Raw genomic sequence first — 21,712 nt, 5'->3', positions numbered from 1 at the left:
AAATTTAGGGGGGGTTCTTAAAATTTTCCCTAATTTGAAGTGTCTTTGCGTTAGAGCATTTAAATGTGTTTGGACATGATGTTTTGTATGGTAGTGAACTAAGAGTCACTTTCTAGGAAATTGTATGCCTAGTGTGTTTATGGACTATTTTTAAACTTGTGAGCATTCTTCATTATTTTAATACCACTTTTATAATGTGTTATCGATGTGTTGTGTTCTGATTTGTAATAGCTTCAGAGGTCATGTTCTATCTCCACTATTGGTCCCCATTCCACTACTAGCTTCCCTCCCCTATTTTATAACCTTCTCCAGAATTGCAAACTCATGAGGCATTGATTACAATTGAATAGAACCAATGAGAACTTGACAATAATATCAATGGAGTTGCAACAATAAAAAAACATAATTAGGTCACTTTATCAGGACAATACATTAAGCATGCAATAATGCTTGCGAGAATGATCTCCATTACAGCAGGAACGACTAGGGATCATGACATCAAATACAAAAAGATTCAAAGCATTGATCAACAAGAGGTGTTGCTTAAGAATAATGTATTACCCCACAAACAACAACTCATGATTAATTTAAAATGTATTATTACACCACAAAAAACACCTCATGTTTAATTTCAATTGTATTACAACGAACAACAAAGGAACTGCCAACATAAAATCCCAAGACAAATACATGCATAACCCAACATGGACTTTTGTGTTTTGGCAGCACACTAATGAAAAATAATCCAGACTAAAAAAATGTTATCTTTTGATGAATGACATATCACAATAGTTGTGTAGGAATTAAAACAAATCATGCACAATCACCACATTATTAGACAAAAAATCCCATTGAAAAATTAGAGTAACTAATCAAAAGCAAAAAACTCTCAATTTTGCAGTTTGCACCAAAAAAACAAGCACAAGAATTTGAGATGATGACTAGACACAGGAAAATCATGGCTGCTATGCAATAACCAAGTTGCCTAAATAATGTTACCTTATTCGACCAATAATACTCAAAACACAAAATTACATTCTACCATTTCTGAAAGAGTCAAGTTGGAATGTACATGTAGATTGTTATCACTCGGGTTGTCCTTAAAGCTCCTTAAAGGATACGGCCGAGGTAACCACAAACCAATCTTTGGACTGCAGGTCCTAGCCTACCTGCAATCAAAGAGGGCTCTCTCTTTATAATTTAGCTTTGTTTTGGGTTGATTTTAGGCTAGTTATGATTTTCTTGGGTTTTGTTTTGATTTTGGTGGGATGGAGGATTCTTTGAAACAGAGTTGGGATGCATAGTGTGAGAAGTTCAAACCATTGGGCATGGAGTCATGGATTAGGCTTGTTGTTGCGTTTTCTTGGTCACAAGAGGAATACAGAGCAGGATAGCTACACATAAAACAATATCTAGCTAGAATAAAGATGGAACGAAGGTCATTGAATGAAAGGCAACTAAGTAGCTCTCATTATGCTAACAGAGGGAAGGTGAATGAACATTTATATAGGAGCAATCAAGGATTCCTAAACAACATTCATATATGAAGGAACTAGTGTAAATATGAGCAAATCAGTGTTCATATTCAGGACTAATTCAGAGGAAAACATAGATAAATCACAGAAATTGAGAACAGAATACAACTAAGTGAGCTCTAAACTATTCTTTCTTTCTGCTATTTAGATAGTGAAACCATGATGGCATAAAACATATAAACTGTAAACAGAGATAAGAAACACTTATTGGGCTATGTAGAAGCGTTAGGATTCCATAGTCACTCTTCAGACATTAAAACACAACAGTCAGTTCATCTCCCAAACATTCCAGCGATCTTTGATTATAGAGACTCTCAGAAAAAACAATGCAAGTCTAGAGGAAGTTATCGACCAACCAACCCTTAAAACAGTGCAGAGGGTGGTTTAAATAGAAAATATTTACAAACATCAGATCTGGGATAGATCTCCTCAAATAAATGCCTTTAACCTAATTTGTACAGAAGTAAATGGCAGAAATATCTATCTAACAGCTGCGCTGGGGTAACTGGCATCTCAAAATATCTATTACAGCAGATCTTAGGCAGATCTGAGGAAAATGAGTGCTTTAATCTATTTTATCTTGAAGTAAATGCTTAAAACATTTATCTAAGTGCTGCGCTGGGGAAGCTGCCTCAAAAATGGATCAAAAGAGTTCCTTGAGCCACGCGCTGTCCTCTATGTGATAACTGTCCATTTAAGGAAGCAACGCTGCTCCAAAAATATGACTGGGAACAATGTCTCTGCAATAACTCTGCCTTGAAAGCCTTCATCTATGCCTTTAGGTGGCTTTAAAGCAACAAAAGAAGTGTTGGTGAGCCTTAATGGCTGAATGATGCTTTGTTGACTTTGCTGGGCTTGCTTTGCTTCATCTACTTTGAAAAACTGGACTGATACTCTTTGCCGCATCCTGATACACTTTGGCACTGAATCTGGGCCTTTTCTCACCGCTGATACTCTTTAGACTGTCCCATCGCCCCCTTTCTGCCTTTTAATGCAAAAATAACTGCTTCTAATGTCCTTCGTAGCCTTTGGGTGCAATCGGCACTTGGTCGATCAAAACTAGCCTTAAACTTTTTGAAAAATGGCGCAAACAGGAGGAAAAAGTGTTGCCAACTGTGCCGAGGCCGAGACTGGCTATCTGAAGCAAAACTGGGCCTTGGAGCAATCTCAGAAAGCTTAGGGATGCATGAATTGCACTATCGGGAGTCGGGTGCGGGCATATATGTGAAAATATGAACAAATGCCGCCTTTTCTTTTACATAGAAAAAAGACCAATTTTTATGTAAAATTCGTGAAAAACATAGGCGGGAGCGGCACTGTAGCGGAGATTAAATCCTGGTTGTTGGATCGCGCGAAGGCAGATCCAACGGCTAGCGCTAACTCGCATCGGGGCGGACCATTGGTCCCAACACATAAAACCTCCGAATAGCGATGAACCTGGCGGACCCGAAATGCTTATATGCCCTTTCTTTATGGAGATCGGGTCCGGTCCGTCGGCGATTTCATATCGGCAGATTTTAACAAAATCAATATGCGGACCTGAAAACCTTTAAAACTGCCCTTTAATATTTTTCGGCTCCGGGATATAGGAGCACACAGCGCGGACCCTTTCGGACCTGATATGCCTTTATGCCGCGCTTTATTACTTTTCGGCTCCGCTGGTCGGAGCCATATAGGAGTGATGCGATTAAATATGGGTCGTTGATCTGTGGGCCTGAATGGGCGGCTGAGATTAACTCGGCAATTCGCTATCAGCGGGGTCATGGGGTTGCCACAAATAAACGTCGAAACCCATCGGACCCGATAAGTTATACAGGCCCTCTTTATTTTATTTCGAGTCCGACCCATCGGCGGAACCCAAATCGGACGTTTTAACAGTGGAATGGGCCCGCGGACCCGAAAACCCTTTAACATTGCATTTGATAACTCATCGACTCCGCCAAATCGGAGCAGTATATGGGGTGATGCGAAGTGGGGGGCTGCGCGACAAGATCTAGGCCGTCAAATCTGGAGCCCGATCCAACGGTCCTGGATCTGTCGGCAAATCGGCAGTCGGAGGGACCAGAGGGCGGCACATATGGAATCGCCGAACTGCGCGGACCTGATATTCTATTACCGGTCCACTTTATATGTTTTCGGGTCCGGCCCATCGGAACTATACCCCATGCCTTGAGACTTAGCCATTTTCTCTTATATATGCCATTGCGCCCTCCCGATAGTGATATCGCATCAAAGGGGGATCAAACAAACCTTTATCTCATTTGAGCACGCTTTTTATGAAAAGGCAAGGCAAATGAATTCGGAGGGGTTCCTTTATAGTTTGGCATGGATTCTAAGGCATCGGAAGGGGTCCGATAGCCAAAAAAGGGAGGATTTTATCCTTTTTTGAAGGTTTTTCATGGTTTTTGTATTCTTATGCCTTGGAAGGAGTCCCAAGGAACTTAGGGGTAAAGTGATGTGGTTTTGAGAGGGGTTTAGTGGCCAAAGAGGGTTTCATGCCTTATAAAGGCAAACCAAGGCCAAAGAGATGACTTTTATACATATGAAGGGAAACTATGCAAAGGAATGAGTCCTTATGCATTTGGAAGATGGTCAGAGGGGTCAATGAGGGTTCTTGCTGAGTTTCAGATAAACTTAGCAATTCCCAAGGATGTATATGGTTATTTTTCAACCAAGGGGAGGGGATAAGTATATAGGGGAGTTATAGAGATGGTTTTAGTAGGGGAAGGGAAAAGAGATAGGGAGTTACATAATAAAGTTAGTAGTTAATATGATAATGATGAGAAAAAGCGCTAAGAATGAAGTCTTAGGCTATCAATGGGGGAAAATGACTAATAGAAGAAGTGTGAACATTCCTTTAGTGAAGCAGATCTTCACGAAGGTAGATGATATGGAACATGATGAATCTAAAAGGTATCAAGTAGATCTTGACCTCTTTAGGGGAAGTTAGTGAGTGACTTTGGGACAGAGGAGGAAGGGGAAGTCAGACATGCCTCGCTTGAAGTCCTTCAAATGGAAAACTGCCTCAAACTTGTGATATGAATAGATATGACACTTGAAAATCTGAAATGGATCACAAGTCATGATTCTGCAACCACAAAGCTACCTACCCGGCCTATTCACCTAGCATTTTCTCTTCTTTTTGGTTTGGGTGCACTTGAACTAGCATACCCAGCTTTTTGTTCTTTTCTTCTTGTTGTCCTCCTATCTAACTCTATACTTATTGTATCCATGGGCTCAGATTAAGCTGTTGAGCACCCTTGTTTCTCTACCTATCTACAAATCTGCCAAGATTAAGTTGTTTGGACAGATGTTCATTCTCTATATTCTACAACAGGAAATTGAAACCTAGGGAGACCAAGATTAAGCTGTTTGGACCTCCCTTAGCTGAAAAACTCATCAAAAATGGATCAACTCATCAAAAATGATACACAACAATGGCATTTAGACTAGCACACTCTCATGGATACTTCTCTGGCCATCTGTAGCAAATATGGAGCATTGCAGCAAGAAAAGTATGACATATTTGGCATGTAAAAATGTCAATCATGAAAGATGATTAACCTGTTGTAGCAGGAGGCTAACACAGATGAAGGTTTCTCATTAAAACACCATTACTATTTGATAAACCACCACAGTTATAGATGACTTTCAAATCCTGATCTTCAACACCTAACCTAATGAAAACCTGAGCTAATTAAATCATATTACTTTATGCCATCCATGACACAACAACAAAAGTTTTATATTTTTCCATTTTCGAGAGAGCCCAGCTAGGATGTATATGTAGATGAAAATTTTGCATTGAGAAAGAAATTATTACTAATTCAAAACATGCCAAGTTTTTACCTATAACCTGACACTCAATCATGATGTCCAGAACCTGAGTTAATGGAAACATCCCAATACGCCATGCCCACCATTAACAAAATCTTTTACATCTTTCTAATTCAAGGAGAGATTAGTTGGAATATATGTATATGCAAATGAAAGTTCACCAAGGTATAGATAAAGTGTTGGTGGTGGAACAGTATATGGAAATTAAAAATCCCACCTAAAGCCAAACTTATATTCTGGTTCATTCTATCGAACAAGATTCCTAATGCATATAATTTAAAGAAAAGAGTCTTACAGGGTCCTTCTTGGTGTGTCGTATGTCGAAATGCGGATGAACCCATAGCGCATTTATTTATCTCTTGTCCAGCAACAAAGCAGCTATGAAATTTGGTTTCCCAATCTATTGGTATCAACTACAGTGGGCAAGGAGGATCAGTTGAGGTTGTGTGGCAGGATCAGTGTCAACAGCCAAAGCCCATAAAATTATGGAATCTACCGAGTCTCATCTGTTGGGCCATATGGATAGTGAGGAACAAACTATTTTCAAGGGGCAAGTGTATATTCCCAAAAAAATTGAGGCTAGTTTGCTTGCTATATATACACTCATTCTTGACGATCTACCATTTGTGCCACCTCGAATAATCTCAGCTGAGGTCATTGGTCAATCAAAACCCTGGGCCTACTTCGATGGTTCTGCAAATTCAAATAGCAGTGGAGGTGGCACAATCCTTTACAATAGCACATCTCATTTTTTCAAAATGAGCTATGGCTATGGCATAGGGTCCAACAACTTTGTTGAATTAATTAGCTTGAAACTGATCCTGTTATTTGCCCTTGAGAAGGGATGCAAAAATTTACAATTATTTGGAGACTCAAAACTTGTCATTGATTGGTTCAATTGGATAACCCTCTGTCACACACACACACTTTATACAATATTCTAGAGGAGGCACATATGCTTAAGAATCAATTTGATGACATCATATGTTCACATATTTACAAGGAGAGAAACACCATTTCTTATCAGTTATCAAAGGGGCGCAGCAGATTCCAGGCACATGGTTGATCCATGAGTACAGTGGAACAAATTATTATCAATACTATCATCATCCTTTTACAGATTAACTGACATTAGCAGCACAATAGTGCACAGTTTTTTTATGTTTATATGTGGATACAGCGAACCTATCGACTATTATGATGCACTATCTATCTTGTAATAATGTTTTGTTTTAATATGGAAAGTATGGCTCTATATGAGATCTTCTGACAGGATCATTATTTTTTGTTTATATCCTGACAGAAATCATATTTACATCTAGTCTTCATGGACCAATATGCAAGTTGATGCATCTACTACATGTAACTTTCATCTTTACTTTAATGGAAATTACGATTTCTCCTTGGGGAAAAATGATAATGTGGTCAAATATAAATAAGACAGAAATGATATAGTCGGGGATAATAACATGTCTATGGTCGTAATATAATCTTGGTAAGAGGAAAAGAAAGTGCTAATATATAGGCTCTGATATGTTAGTAATGCAAAAACACATTTTTAGTTAATGAATCCAATAGTACGTAAAACATAATACACTAATTCAATGTGTATTAATGAAGTATTAAATGGTCTAGAATTTTTATATATTGGATTTAGAATAGGACTTCGAAGTATTGTAATAGTTTAAAGTAAAATTTTAATAATTCAATCTTTGAAAGCTAAGAATTTAGTATAATTCTTTGGAGAGAAGAAAGTCTTTGGTTATATAATACCAAATATACTAAGATGAGTATATCAATGAATATGAGTCTAAGGAATACTAATAAAAATGATAATGTCAATATGGAAAATGGGAATATAGTACTAGAGGACGTGATCAATGAGTAGATAATAAAGTTCTTGTTATAAAATTTATTCTTTTATCTATTATAAAAAGAAAAGGGTTCTTAGGTTATTTATCAAAATAAGAATACCCTGAAGAAGAGAGTAGTGAATTTATGTTTCTAGAATCTAAACAGTCAGTTATTTCCTTCTTATAATTTAAAAAAAAAAAAATTAAATGGGGGTTCATTACAATATAGATCTAGAATTGTCAAACTGATGTATTATAAATTCATATCAAGATATCAATAAAATGAGTAGAGAATCGCATAAATCCTTTTCTACCATATTTTGTCTTGTTTGTCCTTGTTCCAAACCTGAGGTTTTTGTGTTGCAACTCTATTGAATATTATGGATCATGACTAGCAATGATTGCATGTTTCTCAAAGAGTTCAAAGGATCAGTGGACTACCTATGGAAATAAGTAATGATTAGCTAAGGAACCAGAGAAAGAAGTAATGATTAGTTGGGGAAACAGACAAACAAAATGATGATGGCCAAGGGGACTCAAACTACCATCACTATTCAGCGTTCATAGGAATGATGGTTGCACTAGGAAATAGCTAAGGAAGTCAAACCACTATGCCACTTCGGCCTTCCAATCGCGGTTTAGGAGCATGGGGTGGGCAAGAGAAAAGGAGAGCTAAGGTAGCTGAAAAGAGAAGAGGAAGAGCTCAAGAGACAAAAACAGGAAGGAGCTTGTGAAACTGGAAAAAAAGGTTGGAACATTGGAGAAGAGAACAAATGTTTAGTCTTGTGTGAACAAAACAATATGTATGTTGATACATAGTGAAAAATAGAATTGTACATTGATTGTGAACAAATTTCATTATAAGTGAATAAGAAATGAAAATGTATTGTTGTCTTTTATCTTGTCTCCTATGAATTTTCCCCAATTTCCTCATTGTATGTGTTAGTTTTTAATTATATTGTGCTAGCATACTAGTGTTGTTCACCTTGTGGGAAGTGGTCAAATTCTTATAGTTGTGTACAAATTGTAAAGCCCTCCTACATCATTAATGTCTATATTTATGTAACAAAACACTAATTTCATAGTGTAAAGCAATAAATTATCTACATAGTCACTATCATTGTGGATGATGATCTCATTTATTCCCAAGCACTTTATTGCAATAGAATTATTAAAATTTGTTAAAAATTCTTGTCGACATAACAAAGATAACACTATAACAATTTTAAAATACAAATGCAACCAAAAGAAAATTATATTAAATTTAGAAACTTATATAATGCATAAGAGATGGACTATTTATAGTAATCAAACTTCCAAAACCTCAATGCATTGAAAAATAAATTAGTTGTAATCCAAATAAAATAAAATAAATTATATTAAATTTAGAAAATAAAATACTTGTTGCATAGTAATCAAACTTCCATAACATCAATGCATTGGAAAATAAATCAGATTAATCCACCAAGGATCATCCCAATTCAAGATAGTGCACATGAACTCTATGGAGTGGACCACATTTATACTTTGAAGATATAATGTTGAAGCAATGTATGTAAATAGAGTACTTTTTTGTAAGAAAATAATTAAAGAAGCAATTAAATACATAAAATATTTTGAAAACACAAATATAAAAATGCATAAATGAGAGACACAGATATATGTGGTTCACCAAATTTGGGCTATGTCCAAAGAGAAACAATCAATCCTTCCTTTTATATTATCTAGCAAAATGAAGAGAAGCAACTTACAGTAAATTTGTTGTAATTTTCTCTTTGCTCTCACACAGTCTCCTCTCTCTGTCTCTCTCAGAATAATAATACACAGGGACAATACAATTCCCTCATATAAACTAAGGGTTTCCTTCTAAAGGAAAAAATCCTAAATTAACATGACTTCTACTGTCAAATCATCTGCCTAATGAACAGCCCAAATTGACTACAAAATTACAATATTTTACAAGGAAATTTTTCATCTCTTTTTAGCTTTGGGGTGATCCAAAATGGATCCAAGAACTCTCTAAGTCTTCAAAATCCTTTAAAAGATCTAAACTATCGCATGAGGAAGAACCCTTCGAAACATCGAAAACACTATCGACAGCCAAAAATACAAAGAAACATTGAAAAAAGGCTTATCGGCGGTCAAACGATGCAACGCACAGGAGCTGTTGATCGGCCAGATCTCCTCGGAAAATCGCAAATTGGCAGTGGAAAGCGAAGGCTATTGGCGAAGATCACATAGTATATGCGACAGTGATCAATAGGGTCAACGAGGACTGTCGATCAAGTGCGCAAATCGACGATCCATGTTGCATCGCAATATCGCGTCGGCAATCCACAACGAAAGCACTTACGTCAGTCCAAGGGCTCATGCGACATGCAATTGCGACAAGTCGCATCGCAAAATCGCATTGGAGCAACACCACAGAGTGGGGGTCGATATATATATGTGACTTGCGATATATATATATATATATATATATATATATATCCGGACTCGATGGAGTATAGATAATAATATATATAGCCTCTCAAGCCCGCCATAGAGCCATTTGCGATATTGTCAATGTTTTAATGTATTTTTGAATAAAAGGGGAAAAACACGATACTAGCGGGATTTTGGGCGAGCCAAAGGCAGTAGGTGGTTTTGGCCGGGCTCCGCCTGAGCCCATACATTGGCCGCCACATGTACAGACTAAGGAGAGAGAATGTTAACCTCCGTATGAAAGAGCCGCCCGAAATTAACCACAGTCATTGGATCTGGACCTCCCAGATCAACGGTGGAGATGCAGTGTCGATATACAGGCCGACCCGGTAGGAGTTATAAGGCAGATTCATAATGTTTCAAGTTCGATAAACGGAAGTTTGGCGATTTTTCACAGTTTTTAGTGTATTTCTCTATGAACACAGAGAACGTTGTTGCTGGGGATTTCAAAGGCTCGATGACCCATTCTGTCACAGTATAGGTGGCTACCATCCCTGAAAGCGTTTAGCAATGATTGCTAATGCTCAAAGGGGTATCTGAGAGGACAGAGGTCGGGAAGCCAGAAAGCCCAAGAAGGAGAAATGAACAAATAGGGCCAATTGGATTTAAAGCCACAAATAGAGAGTAAACAGAAACAGGCAGTGTTGAGACAGAAAGTTAGTAAGGAGAGTCTGTGTACTCAAAAGAGACTTGGGGGATCCAAGTAAAGCCTTATTGTTTTGTATCTATTGTGTGAGGCTCAATTTGAGCTCACTATTGTAAAACTCTGTTTTTGAAAACATAATAGAAAGGTCACCACTAAAGGTTGAACCAGGAGACGTAGCCCAAGAGTGTTGGGTGAACTCCTTATTAAACTTGTTGTGTTTATATGTGTTGTCTATTATGTTCTTAAAATGTGTCATTGTCTACGTATTTCGAAATCTTATCGATCCACTGCACAAAGTAACATAGGCATATCCATGCACGTGAGTCTGTAATACCTTAGTTATTGTCTAAGATCTCATTTTCATATTAAGTGGTATTAGAGCCTTAGGTTGCTAAGGTTAGACAAGCTTGTGCCAGATTGTTGAATGCTAACTAGGTCAAAGCTCAAATTAGGAGAAGGAGAACTGGTTGAGACTAACCCAGAAATTGGTAGAGTCTATCATAGGAGGAAAATTACAGAAGAAATCCCCTTGGAATCAGACTCTCAGTTCATGGACAGTTTCATGACCATGAGAACCATGGTAGAAGAAATGTATCGAGAATTTAAGGAAGGTCGAGGGGAAAGCCCTTCAGCATCTCAAACAGGCAAAGGAGTAGAGGAACCTCTTCTAGTTGCCCATTTAGAAGGCAAAGGGAAAGGGGAAGAACCTCCTTCTAGCCCTAAAAATAAAAATAAGAAAACATCTTTGATTAAATTAGATGTAAAATTTGATTTTCCAATCTATGATGGAGAATTAAATGTAGAAAATCTAGATAACTGAATTGGACAAATTGATCTATATTGTAGGGTGCAGAACATCAATTCATAAAGGAGTAAGATTCAGCTGGTTAGCCTTCGCCTTGGAGGAACTGCCCTAGTGTGGTGGGAAGGCAGGACCCAAGCTGATTTGGAGAAGCATGGTAAAATTATTTCTACCTGGAGTGAATTTGTTTCTGCCATTAAAAAACAATTCTATCCACTAAATTATATGCAGCAAGCAATGATGAGTTGGCAAACTCTTCGCCAATTAGAGGGGCAAAGTGTACAAAGCTATACCTAGGAATTTAGAAAAAGAGCTTTAATTCTAGACATTTCTCTAGACTCACCTGAAACTTTGTTGAAGTATATAGGTGGTCTGCATGGCTATTTGAGGCACACCATTCTCATGTTTAACCCCACTAGCATAGATGAGGTATCCGTTCAGGCTACACATCTGGAAGCTAGAGGCAATAATGTGAACCCAGAGATTGGGGGATCATCAAAACCCACTGCAAGCAAGAACAAGGAAAAGAAGAAGCAGAAATGGAAAGAGAGAAAGGCAAATGTTGTACAGAGAGGCAAACCTTCATGCACTCACTACAAGGAGGATGGACACGATGATGAACATTGTTGGTCTTTGCATCCAGAGCTGAAACCCAAGAAGTTCGATGGCAAGAAGAAGAAGACTACTGGTGCTATTCAGAAAGATTTGGGGTCAGACTCAGGTGATGAAACAATAGTCACAGCCACAAGCGTAAAAGGTAAAAATTCTAAAGCATGTAAAGCAGACTCTAGATGTTTTGAAAAGAGAAAATATCTATGTTAAATTATCAAAATGTGAATTTGGCCAAATATCTTTGAATTATTTGGGTCATATTGTAGGGAGTGGTGAATTGAAGATAGATCCCTCTACGGTTGAAGTCATTGTCAACTAGCCTAAACCCAAATCTGCTACAGAAGTTAGGAGCTTCCTAGGAGCAACACAATATTGGAGAAAGTTTATTGCTAACTTTCCCTTGATTGTAGCTCCCTTACATGCTTTGAACAAGGTGTTTCAATGGGGAGGAAAACAGCATAAAGCCTTTGACACCTTGAAAGAAAAAATTAGTACAGCGTCGGTACTAGCATTGTCAGATCTTCAAAGACCATTCGAGATTGAAACAGATGCCAGTGACTATGCCATGGGAGTAGTGTTGATGCAACATGGTAAACCCATATGTTATCATTCTGAGACATTTAATTCTACAATAGTTAATTATCCCACATATGATAAAGAATTGTATGCATTAGTGTAGAGTTTGAAAAGTTGGAAACATTACTTAATGGGCAAAGAAACAGTTATACATATTGATCATCAACTACTTCAATATTTGCACTCACAAACTAAATTGCAGCGATCAAGACACTATAGGTGGATGGGTTTTCTACAGCAGTTTCATCTTGTCATCAGATGTAAGAAAGGCATACATAATAAAGTTGTAGATATGTTGTCCAAACCAATCATAAATGCATCTACTATACTTAAGCATAACTCAGTGTTGCATGAAAGCTACATTGAACAATATGCTCAAGATGTAGATTTTAAATATGTTTATGCAACTTTAAGTCATGGCAAACAATTAGAAGAATTGGATTATCATGTTAAGGACCAACTCTTATATCATTTGGGAAAGTTATTCATTCCTCAAACTGAAAGAGTTAACATAATTCGAGAAGCACATATTTCTCTAATATCATGTCATTTTGGGGTAAGTAAAACATTTGCATAGTTGCAAAGGTTCTATTATTGGCCAAGAATGCATGAAACCGTTTTTAGATATATTAAAGAGTGTACCATGTGTGCTAAAAACAAGCCCAGCAATAGAAAACTAGGCTTGTACACTCCACTTCTAGTTCCTTCTCGTCCTTGGGAAAGTGTTTCCATGGACTTTGTTGGGGGATTTCCAAAATCTAGAAAAGGTCATGACTATTTATATGTTATTGTGGACAGGTTCAGCAAAATGTGTATTTTAATACCTTGTTACAAGCAGATTACCGTTGAAACAAATAGCGAAGTTGTTCTTTCAGCATGTCTGGATTCATTTTGGGTTACCCACTTCCATTGTATCTAATCGAGATTCCCGGTTTGTCGAGAAATTTTGGTCAAGTCTATGGGAATTGATAGATACTAGACTGAAGAAAAGCACAACCTTTCATCCACAAACAGATGGCCAAACAGAGGTGGTCAACGGGACAGTGATCCAGTTGCTCAGGGGCTATTGCAGCAAGCATCCCAAGCTTTGGGATGAACATTTGTGTTATGTGCAACATGCTTACAACCGTGCTTAGCATTCTTCTACACAAAGATCTTCTTTTGAGACTTGTTTTGGTTTTACACCAAAGTCTCTCTTGGATTTTGTCTTTACTAAAGACATAGCAATTGATGGACACATTGATGTGGACGAAGCAACCAAGTTCATTGAACAGATCCAAGAAATTCACCAGGTAGTGCGAGAACAGCGGGAAAAGAGCCAAGCCAAGTACAAGGCAAGGCATGATGAGCATCGAATTGAGCATAGCTTCCAAGTTGGTGATCAAGTCTAGTTGTACATCAGCAAAGACAGAATGCAAGGTGAAGGTAAGACGTTGAAGCCAATAAGGTATGGGCCTTTCAAGATACTTGAGAAAATTGGTGAGAATGATTTTCGCCTTGATTTTCCAGCTTACATGCACATCTATTCAGTAGTTAATGCAGAGAAATTGAGACTATTTGAACCTTCATTGATTGAATATCCCGAAGAGCAAAGTCAGTTGCCTTCTATTGATGATTTGTTGCTTGAATATCTCAATTAGTTGCAAGAAGATACAGTTCTGGACAGGAAGGTGAGAACTATGCGTAGAGGGGATTTGAGTACCTCAAAATTGGACTCAAAGGTTCAAACCAAGCAGTGCAAGATGGATAAAGCTTGGACAAGTGAGGAAGTTGTATCGTCACTTGATCAACACTTGAAAACCAACTTTTGGTGGTCCAAAAGCTTTTCCAGTGGGAAGCCGTGATCCAAAATGGATTCAAGAACTCTCTAAGTCTTCAAAATCCTTTAAAATATCTAAATTATCGCATGAAGAAGAACCCTTCTAAACATCTAAAAACACTATCGGCAGCCAAAAACACAAAGAAACATTGAAAAACAGGCTTATCAGTGGTCAAAGGATGCAACATACAGGAGCCGTCAGATCTGGCCGATCAACAATCCAGATTCGATCAGCAAATCACAAATCGGTAGTGGCAAGCGAAGGCTATCGGCGGAGATCACATAGCATATGTGACAGCAGTCAGCGAGCTCAACGAGGACCGTCGATCAAGCGCGCAGATCGATGGCCCACGTTGCATCGCAATATCACGTCGGTAGTCCACAACGGAAGCACTTACATCGATCTGGAGGCTCATCCGACATGCGATTGCGACATCGCATCGGAGCAACACCACGGAGCGGGGGCCGATATATATACGTGACTTGCGATATATATATCCGAACCCGATGGAGTATAGATAATAATATATATAGCCTCTCAAGTCCGCCATAGAGCCATTTGCGATATTGTCAATGTTTTAATGTATTTTTGAATAAAAAGGGAAAATCACGATACAAGCGGGATTTCAGGGGGGCCAAAGGCGGTAGGTGGTTTTGGCCGGGCTCCGCCCGAGCCCATACATTGGCCGCCAGGTGTCCAGACTAAGAAGAGAGAAAAGCACCCTTATCGGGCGGTTAACCTCTGTATGAAAGAGTCGCCCGAAATGAACCACAGTCGTTGGATCTGGATCTCAACGGTGGAGATGCGGTGTTGATATACAGGCGGACCCGATAGGAGTTATAAGGCAGATTCATAATGTTTCAAGTTCGATAAATGGAAGTTTGGCGATTTTTCACAGTTTTTAGTGTATTTCTCTGTGAACACAGAGAACGCTGTTTCTGGGGATTTCAAAGGCCCAATGACCCATTCTGTTACAGTACAGGTGGCCACCATCCCTGAAAGCGTTTAGCAATGATTGCTAATGCTCAGAGGGGGATCTGAGCGGACAGAGGTCGGGAAGCCAGAGAGCCTGAGAAGGAGAAATGAACAGACAACATTGATTGGCTTTAAAGCCACAGATAGAGAGCAAACAGAAATAGGCAGTGTTGAAACAGAGCAATAGAGACAGAAAGTTAGTAAGGAGAGTCTGTGTACTCAAAAGAGACTTGGGGGATCCAAGTAAAGCCTTATTGTTTTGTATCTGTTGTGTGAGGCTCAATTTGAGCTCACTGTTGTAAAACTCTGTTTTTGAAGACATAATAGAGAGGTCACCACTGAAGGCTGGACCAGGAGACGTAGCCCAGGAGTGTTGGGTGAACTCCTTATTAAACTTGTTGTGTTAATATGTGTTGTCTATTATCTTCTTAAACTGCTTCATTGTCTATGTATTTCGCAATCTTATCGATCCATTGCACAAAGTAACATAGGCATATCCATGCACATGAATCTGTAATACCTTAATTATTGTCTAAGATCTCATTTTCAGGTCATGGGGGCACTGCCCCCAAACCCCTGCCAGGGGGCTCATTAAAAGTAGTCGTCGCCCCTCCCCCCCGGGACCCTCTTGACAGCTATCATACAAGCGGTGTTGCTGCCTCGTTTAGGAACCGGGGTCCAACGCAGCTAAGACCTTTGAATCAAGAAAATAATCAAGATCCACCCCCAACACTTTCAATACATGGAGTGGAAAAATTACCCAAAAAGCATAATTAAGATGCAATTATGCATCTTAATGCACGAAACCATCGTCAACATTTGCTAGAGTGATCCAAACCCGGGGCCTACTACGTTAATTCATATTAAGTATTGAGAAATTAAAGGAGGCATGGCATTATCCACAATAACAACTAGCCAAATCAATCAACAATGGAAATATGGCATCACATGTTACCATGATAAAGGCAATTAACATCATTAGATACTTACTCTGGGCATTAAGGAAAGAAACCAAAAGTCGAGAGAAAACAATGCAATTGGAGTTGAAGTAGTTTAAAACAGTTGGCATCCCCCTACTGAGTATAAATTTTATCCTATGAATGAATACAAGGTTTTACTTGTCAAATAAAGAGATGTTAGCATGATAAAGGCAGTTAACATCATTAGATGCTTACTCTGGGCATGAACGAAAGAAACCAAGAGTCGAGAGAAAATGATGCAATTGGAGTTGAAGTAGTTTAAAACAGTTGGCATCCCCCTGCTGAGTATAAATTTTATCCTATGAATGAATACAAGGTTCTATTTGTCAAATAAAGAGTAGGTAAATTATACAGAGAACAAAAAATTGATTTTGTGATGTGATAAGGCCCTAGAGCAAGGGCATTAATAAAATATAGATAATAAAAATGTGTTTCTTGTTTCTAACGTGTGTTTGGTTATAGATATGTGGTTTGATTCATTGAAAAATGGTGTGTTATACATTATCTTGTGTGTCACTAATACTCTACAGTGCTGCAATAGATGGTATCAGAGCAGGGAGAACCTGCAATTGAGAAGAGTTAATTGAAACTCTAGGTTTTTGGCAATCCCAGAAAGAGAGTGAGATTTGGTGTGAGTGAGATTGGTACCATGATAAATGTGAGATTTGGTGTGAGAAAGTTGGAGAGCAAGTCATTGTCGCTGGGAGAGAAATACCCAACCAATTTTATCATAATCGAATCAGAAAACCCTATGGACCGAGAAGCGGTCAGAACTAGACCAGAACTGGTAAACCAACCAAATCAAAATTGGCCATGAGGATGACTCTCTATAATTTGTGGATGGATTTTGTAAAGTGGCCATAAGATATGGTCTCAAACAAGATTGTGAGGAATAAATTGTGTAATTTGTGGATGGATGGAAGCTATATATAAGAAGAATGATGCACATAAAGACCTTTCAATTAGCCTTGAATATTGAGAAGCACATGAAGAAAATCAAGAGAGTAGGGAATGATAGGCATCATTGAAATAAATTATCTCAAAGGAGTTGGAAATAGTAAGAGAGGGGGTGAATCAGTGTTTATTTTCAATTGTTATTTTTACCAATTAAGATCACTTATAATTAGAACAAAAAATGAACAATGTAGAATAAATAATTTTATTGGTCATATATAACAAGGACTTCAAATGCGCAGCCGTCTGCGTTGCTGCTACCCTGGGAGATCTGGCTGCCGAAAGGCTGGCTTTGGACGAGACACTGTCAGTAACAAAAAGGAGACCAGAATCGACCCTCGTCACTCTCAACTGGGGGTGAGGAACGCCAACGACTTGAGGAAACAAGGAAACCCACACTGTCGTCGGACTGCATGCATAGCCCAATGCATGGATATCTCATTAGAGGGCACTCGGGCCCCTATTGGAGTTTGGAAAAATGAGATCTACCTTGCAACTGGCCTCATCATCGATCTCTGTCAAACTGCATGGATCTTCCATGAGTATACCAACGAGCACCGCAAGGCAATGTGCGAGGAGCTAGCCATGGAATACAACCCAGATCTGGGTCTTCAAATGACTGAGGCGGCCGGCAAGCAGAATGGACACCTAAGCATGGGAGAGACCAGCTCAAGCAGACTTCCAGACATCTCTTTTGCGGTAAGGGCCAGCTTTTATTTTCCATATAATCCCGGTATATGTGTTCTTGTAGGGCCAAACCACATATCTGAAGACAGTCAGCTACCCAGATCTGCTATTGATCCACTGGATCAGGCCCTTAGACGAATAACAATCCTGCATAAAACCCAGAGCTGGGGGCAAATCAGGATACCCCATTGCCTTGACACTTGGGCCAAATGCGTAGAGGAACACCGTCTCAAAGGCGATGACCTTAGGTTTGGAAATGAGAAAATCCAGGGAATAGATCGGAGGCAACCTCCGATGGGCTCAAATCCTGAAGAGGCAGATTTCACACAGCTCCTCTTAAAAGCACCGGAAGGAAGAATTTACTACGTGAGGTTATGTAGGGGAAGCAGTATCCAGGAACTACGGAATAAGATTCAGAACCTTCTTGGCATCCCAAAACAAGGGAAAAATCTGATCTACAAGGGGCGCAGTTTACAGGACCACTAAACTCTCCAGGAATACAGCATAACCATAGACTCAACCATCATCATTAACCTTCATCTGCGAGGAGGATGCTCTGGAACCAACTCAAAGAACACAAGCTCCAAGAACACAGGCTCCTTCAAGGATGCAGTGAAGGGCAAAGGGAAAGTGCAAGTCACTCCAAAAACAAGCCTGTTCTTCCTGGGTCCTACATAGTCGAGCAAAAGTCGAAGAATCCTGCCCTCACCATTGAAATGCCTAAGGTAAATGATATATACTCATATCTATCTTCACACTTTGTTATCTGTAGATTCAATGGTCACTGGCCCAAATCAGGTGATCTGCACCACTAGATCCATACCACCAGGACACCAAACTGTGAAATCTACTTATGCCCCAAGGGGTTTTTCATAGTAAGATTCAACACAGAACAGGAAAAGGAACACATCCTTAATAAGGGGCCATGGTTCTGGGGCAACGCAGGGTTGTTCATCACTAGATGGTTTCCAGATTTCGACGCCAACACAATGGTGGTATCAAAGATACTAGTCTAGGTCAGGTTGCATAACCTCCCATTACACTTCTGGCATCACAAGGTCTTAATAGCCATAGGGAACACCCTAGGGAAATTTCTAAAGATTGACAATGATAGACTGACAAAGGGAATTTTTACCTTCGCTAGAATATGTGTCGAAGTAGATCTCAGCCAGGGACTACCAGAAAGCATAATACTGAATTTCAACAACACACAATGGCTACAATCACTGGATTACGAAAACACAGCGTTCTGATGTCGGGGATGTTTACAAATAGGCCACCTTCTCAGTGCTTGTCCACAAACAAGGAACACCCCCAATCAGAAAAAGCAGCAACAGAGGAAGCCTAAAGGATGGCAAAACATAGTGCCATTGGATGAAGAAGAAGACGTACCAGACACCACAGACTTCAAAACAGAAAAGGATGAACCAGGAATCCAGCCCAACACGCAAAGGAAAGAGGAAGCTCCCAGCGATCCTCCGCAAAAACAAGACCTCCAAATAACAGGAATTGAAATATCTGGCAACAAAAGAGCTCATGGATCTGAAATATTGAAGTCGAACACAGAATCTCCCATAACAATAACAGAAAATCAGCTTTCCATAGTAACCACCTCCCCCAACTCTGGGGGATGGCTAAAGGTAGAGAAAAAGAAAGGGAGAAAAGTATAGTTTACACTTCAGTTTTTAATTCTTCTGGTTTCTGCGAAAACCGAATCAATATCAGTGCATATGCTTCTGCATATACAAAATGTAATTTTATCTTATGAATAGAATTACGACTTTTTCTACGGGGAAAAAAAAAAAAAAAAAAAAACAAGGACTTCAATCCTCTTCTTTACAATAAATCCAATACAATAATGTGTAGGGATCCAACCCTATCTTCCCCAAGGCTCCAACCTTGTCTCTTTGGGGCACCAACCTCTAGGGCTCCAACCCTGTCTCTAGTACAGGTTCCCACCTGGTATTCTTGAGGACTCCTATCCTCTAGGGCTCCAACCCACTCTCAGTTCATCAAGATAAATTCAATGATTCTTCAATGCTCCCTATATTTTTTGCAACGAGCCCTGACAATATATTCACCTTCAGCACTGCCCTCCAATGATCTTCAAAGCACTTACCTCATCAATGACAACTTTGTCTTCTCATGAAGGTGTCTCTACAATTCTTCATGCTACCCAAACAAAATTCTCCAAGGTTACCCCATGATGACTTCAGCAATGCATCATGATCTCCAAGGGTGCCTTCAAAATGTATTCGAGAAATCTTCTTAGTGTCTTTAATATGTTGCCTCAAGAACTATCCAAGATTTCCAAATAATTCGCTGCCTCAAGGCTCTTAATACTCCACTGTCCAAAACTTCATTGCTCTTCACAAGTCCAAGCACCAATGCTTAGCATTGTTCCTCAAATCTGAAGCCTCCACAAACACAAGTTTGAAATCTGCGTTGTCTTATTCATTGTAGTATAGTAGGAGTTCTTACACAAGTCAAAACAGATGGCTGCTACACAACTGTCACACATATCTGAGTACTTTTAGGTGCATATCCAAAGTCTCTTATTTATTGTAGTATGAGCTCCCACAAACGGTAGACCACAAGTTTGTGATCATAGGTTTGGGTTCAATAATTGAGCACCCACGACACTCTCTGAGCTACTTATCTCCATCAATAGATAAGTCACAGGTGGATAGCCAAACTAATCCGAACTATCACAATTTATTGTCCATGGGTTAATCTTCTAGCCTTAAGTCCAAGCTTCAATAAATCTGAGCCTCCTCTTTACTGGTCCAAGTCTCCTTATCCATAGCTCTGAGATAGTAAGGTCTAAGCTCCCTTTATATGCCACTAATATGAGCCTGAGGTAACAAGTTTGTTCTCTGTTCAAGTCCAAGCTTCACAGTCTTGCAAAAAGACAATCCCCCACAATTGATTGTTTCACTAATCCAAGACTTGGTCTGATATCTTTATAGGTCTCCAAGATGATATGGTGATTGTCCACTTGTCACAAATCCAAAACTTGAGATGAATTGCCCAACCAGTGTTCTCCTCGACCCTTTCTTGCTTTTGTCCTCTAATCTGAGTTGTGACTAACCTCAGCAATTGTGAGCTACAGGACAGAGCTCCTTTAACACAAGCCAGGTTTTCTTCACAATTAGATCCTCATAATCAAAGTCGAATCAAATGTGAAAATCAAGAACACTCAAATTCAGAAATTGTTTCAAACGGGTCTGAGCCTGAATCATTCAAATCAGAGCCATTGTAGCTATCAGCAGTCCCAGCTCCAAAAACTAAGATTGGTCCACATGTTTAGTCCTTCAAAAATTGTTGTAGTTCCAATTTCTTTTCGATAACCAATCACAGAAATTTAGCGCAAACAATAACCTTAACTTCCTCCTCAACCTCCTTGGTTCTTTTTGTATTCCTTTGATGTTTTCTTCACCCAAATTTTATGTTTGAATAAAGAGTTTGACTTTATATTTATACAGGATTTGACATTTGATGAAGAGACACGTCAATTGGCCATGGAGTCTACTTACATATGTCGTCTTAGGTCGGCTAGCATAAAAGATATAATATTTCATCATTAAAAAATCATTTTCTCTCGGACTATGAGGAATTAGAGGACAAGTAATAGCTCATAGAAAAGAGGAAAAAGTCCTCTAGAAGCCTATGCCAATCCCATCCTTAAAGAAGGTCATTTTACCACCAATAAAATTATTTTTGTGAGACTAACATCATTATTTTATTCAAGGCAACCATTAGGATTTTATCTTTATGTTTTAGGCATTCAATGTTTAGGGCTCCTTCTTCATAGACTTAGGCCATCAAGATTATTAGGATTAGGGTTTTCATTTTATCTCTTAGGCATTCAAGTTTATGACATGCAAGAAGAGAGTTTCGTCACATGTGATCTTCATTTATTTGGATTAGGGCATCTTCAAAGGCATCATG

Source organism: Pinus tabuliformis, chromosome J (genome assembly GCF_031772625.1).
Source record: "Pinus tabuliformis cultivar Carrire ecotype Pingquan chromosome J, CPIR1, whole genome shotgun sequence".
Taxonomy (NCBI): Eukaryota; Viridiplantae; Streptophyta; class Pinopsida; order Pinales; family Pinaceae; genus Pinus; species Pinus tabuliformis.
This window is presented reverse-complemented; position numbering follows the sequence as displayed.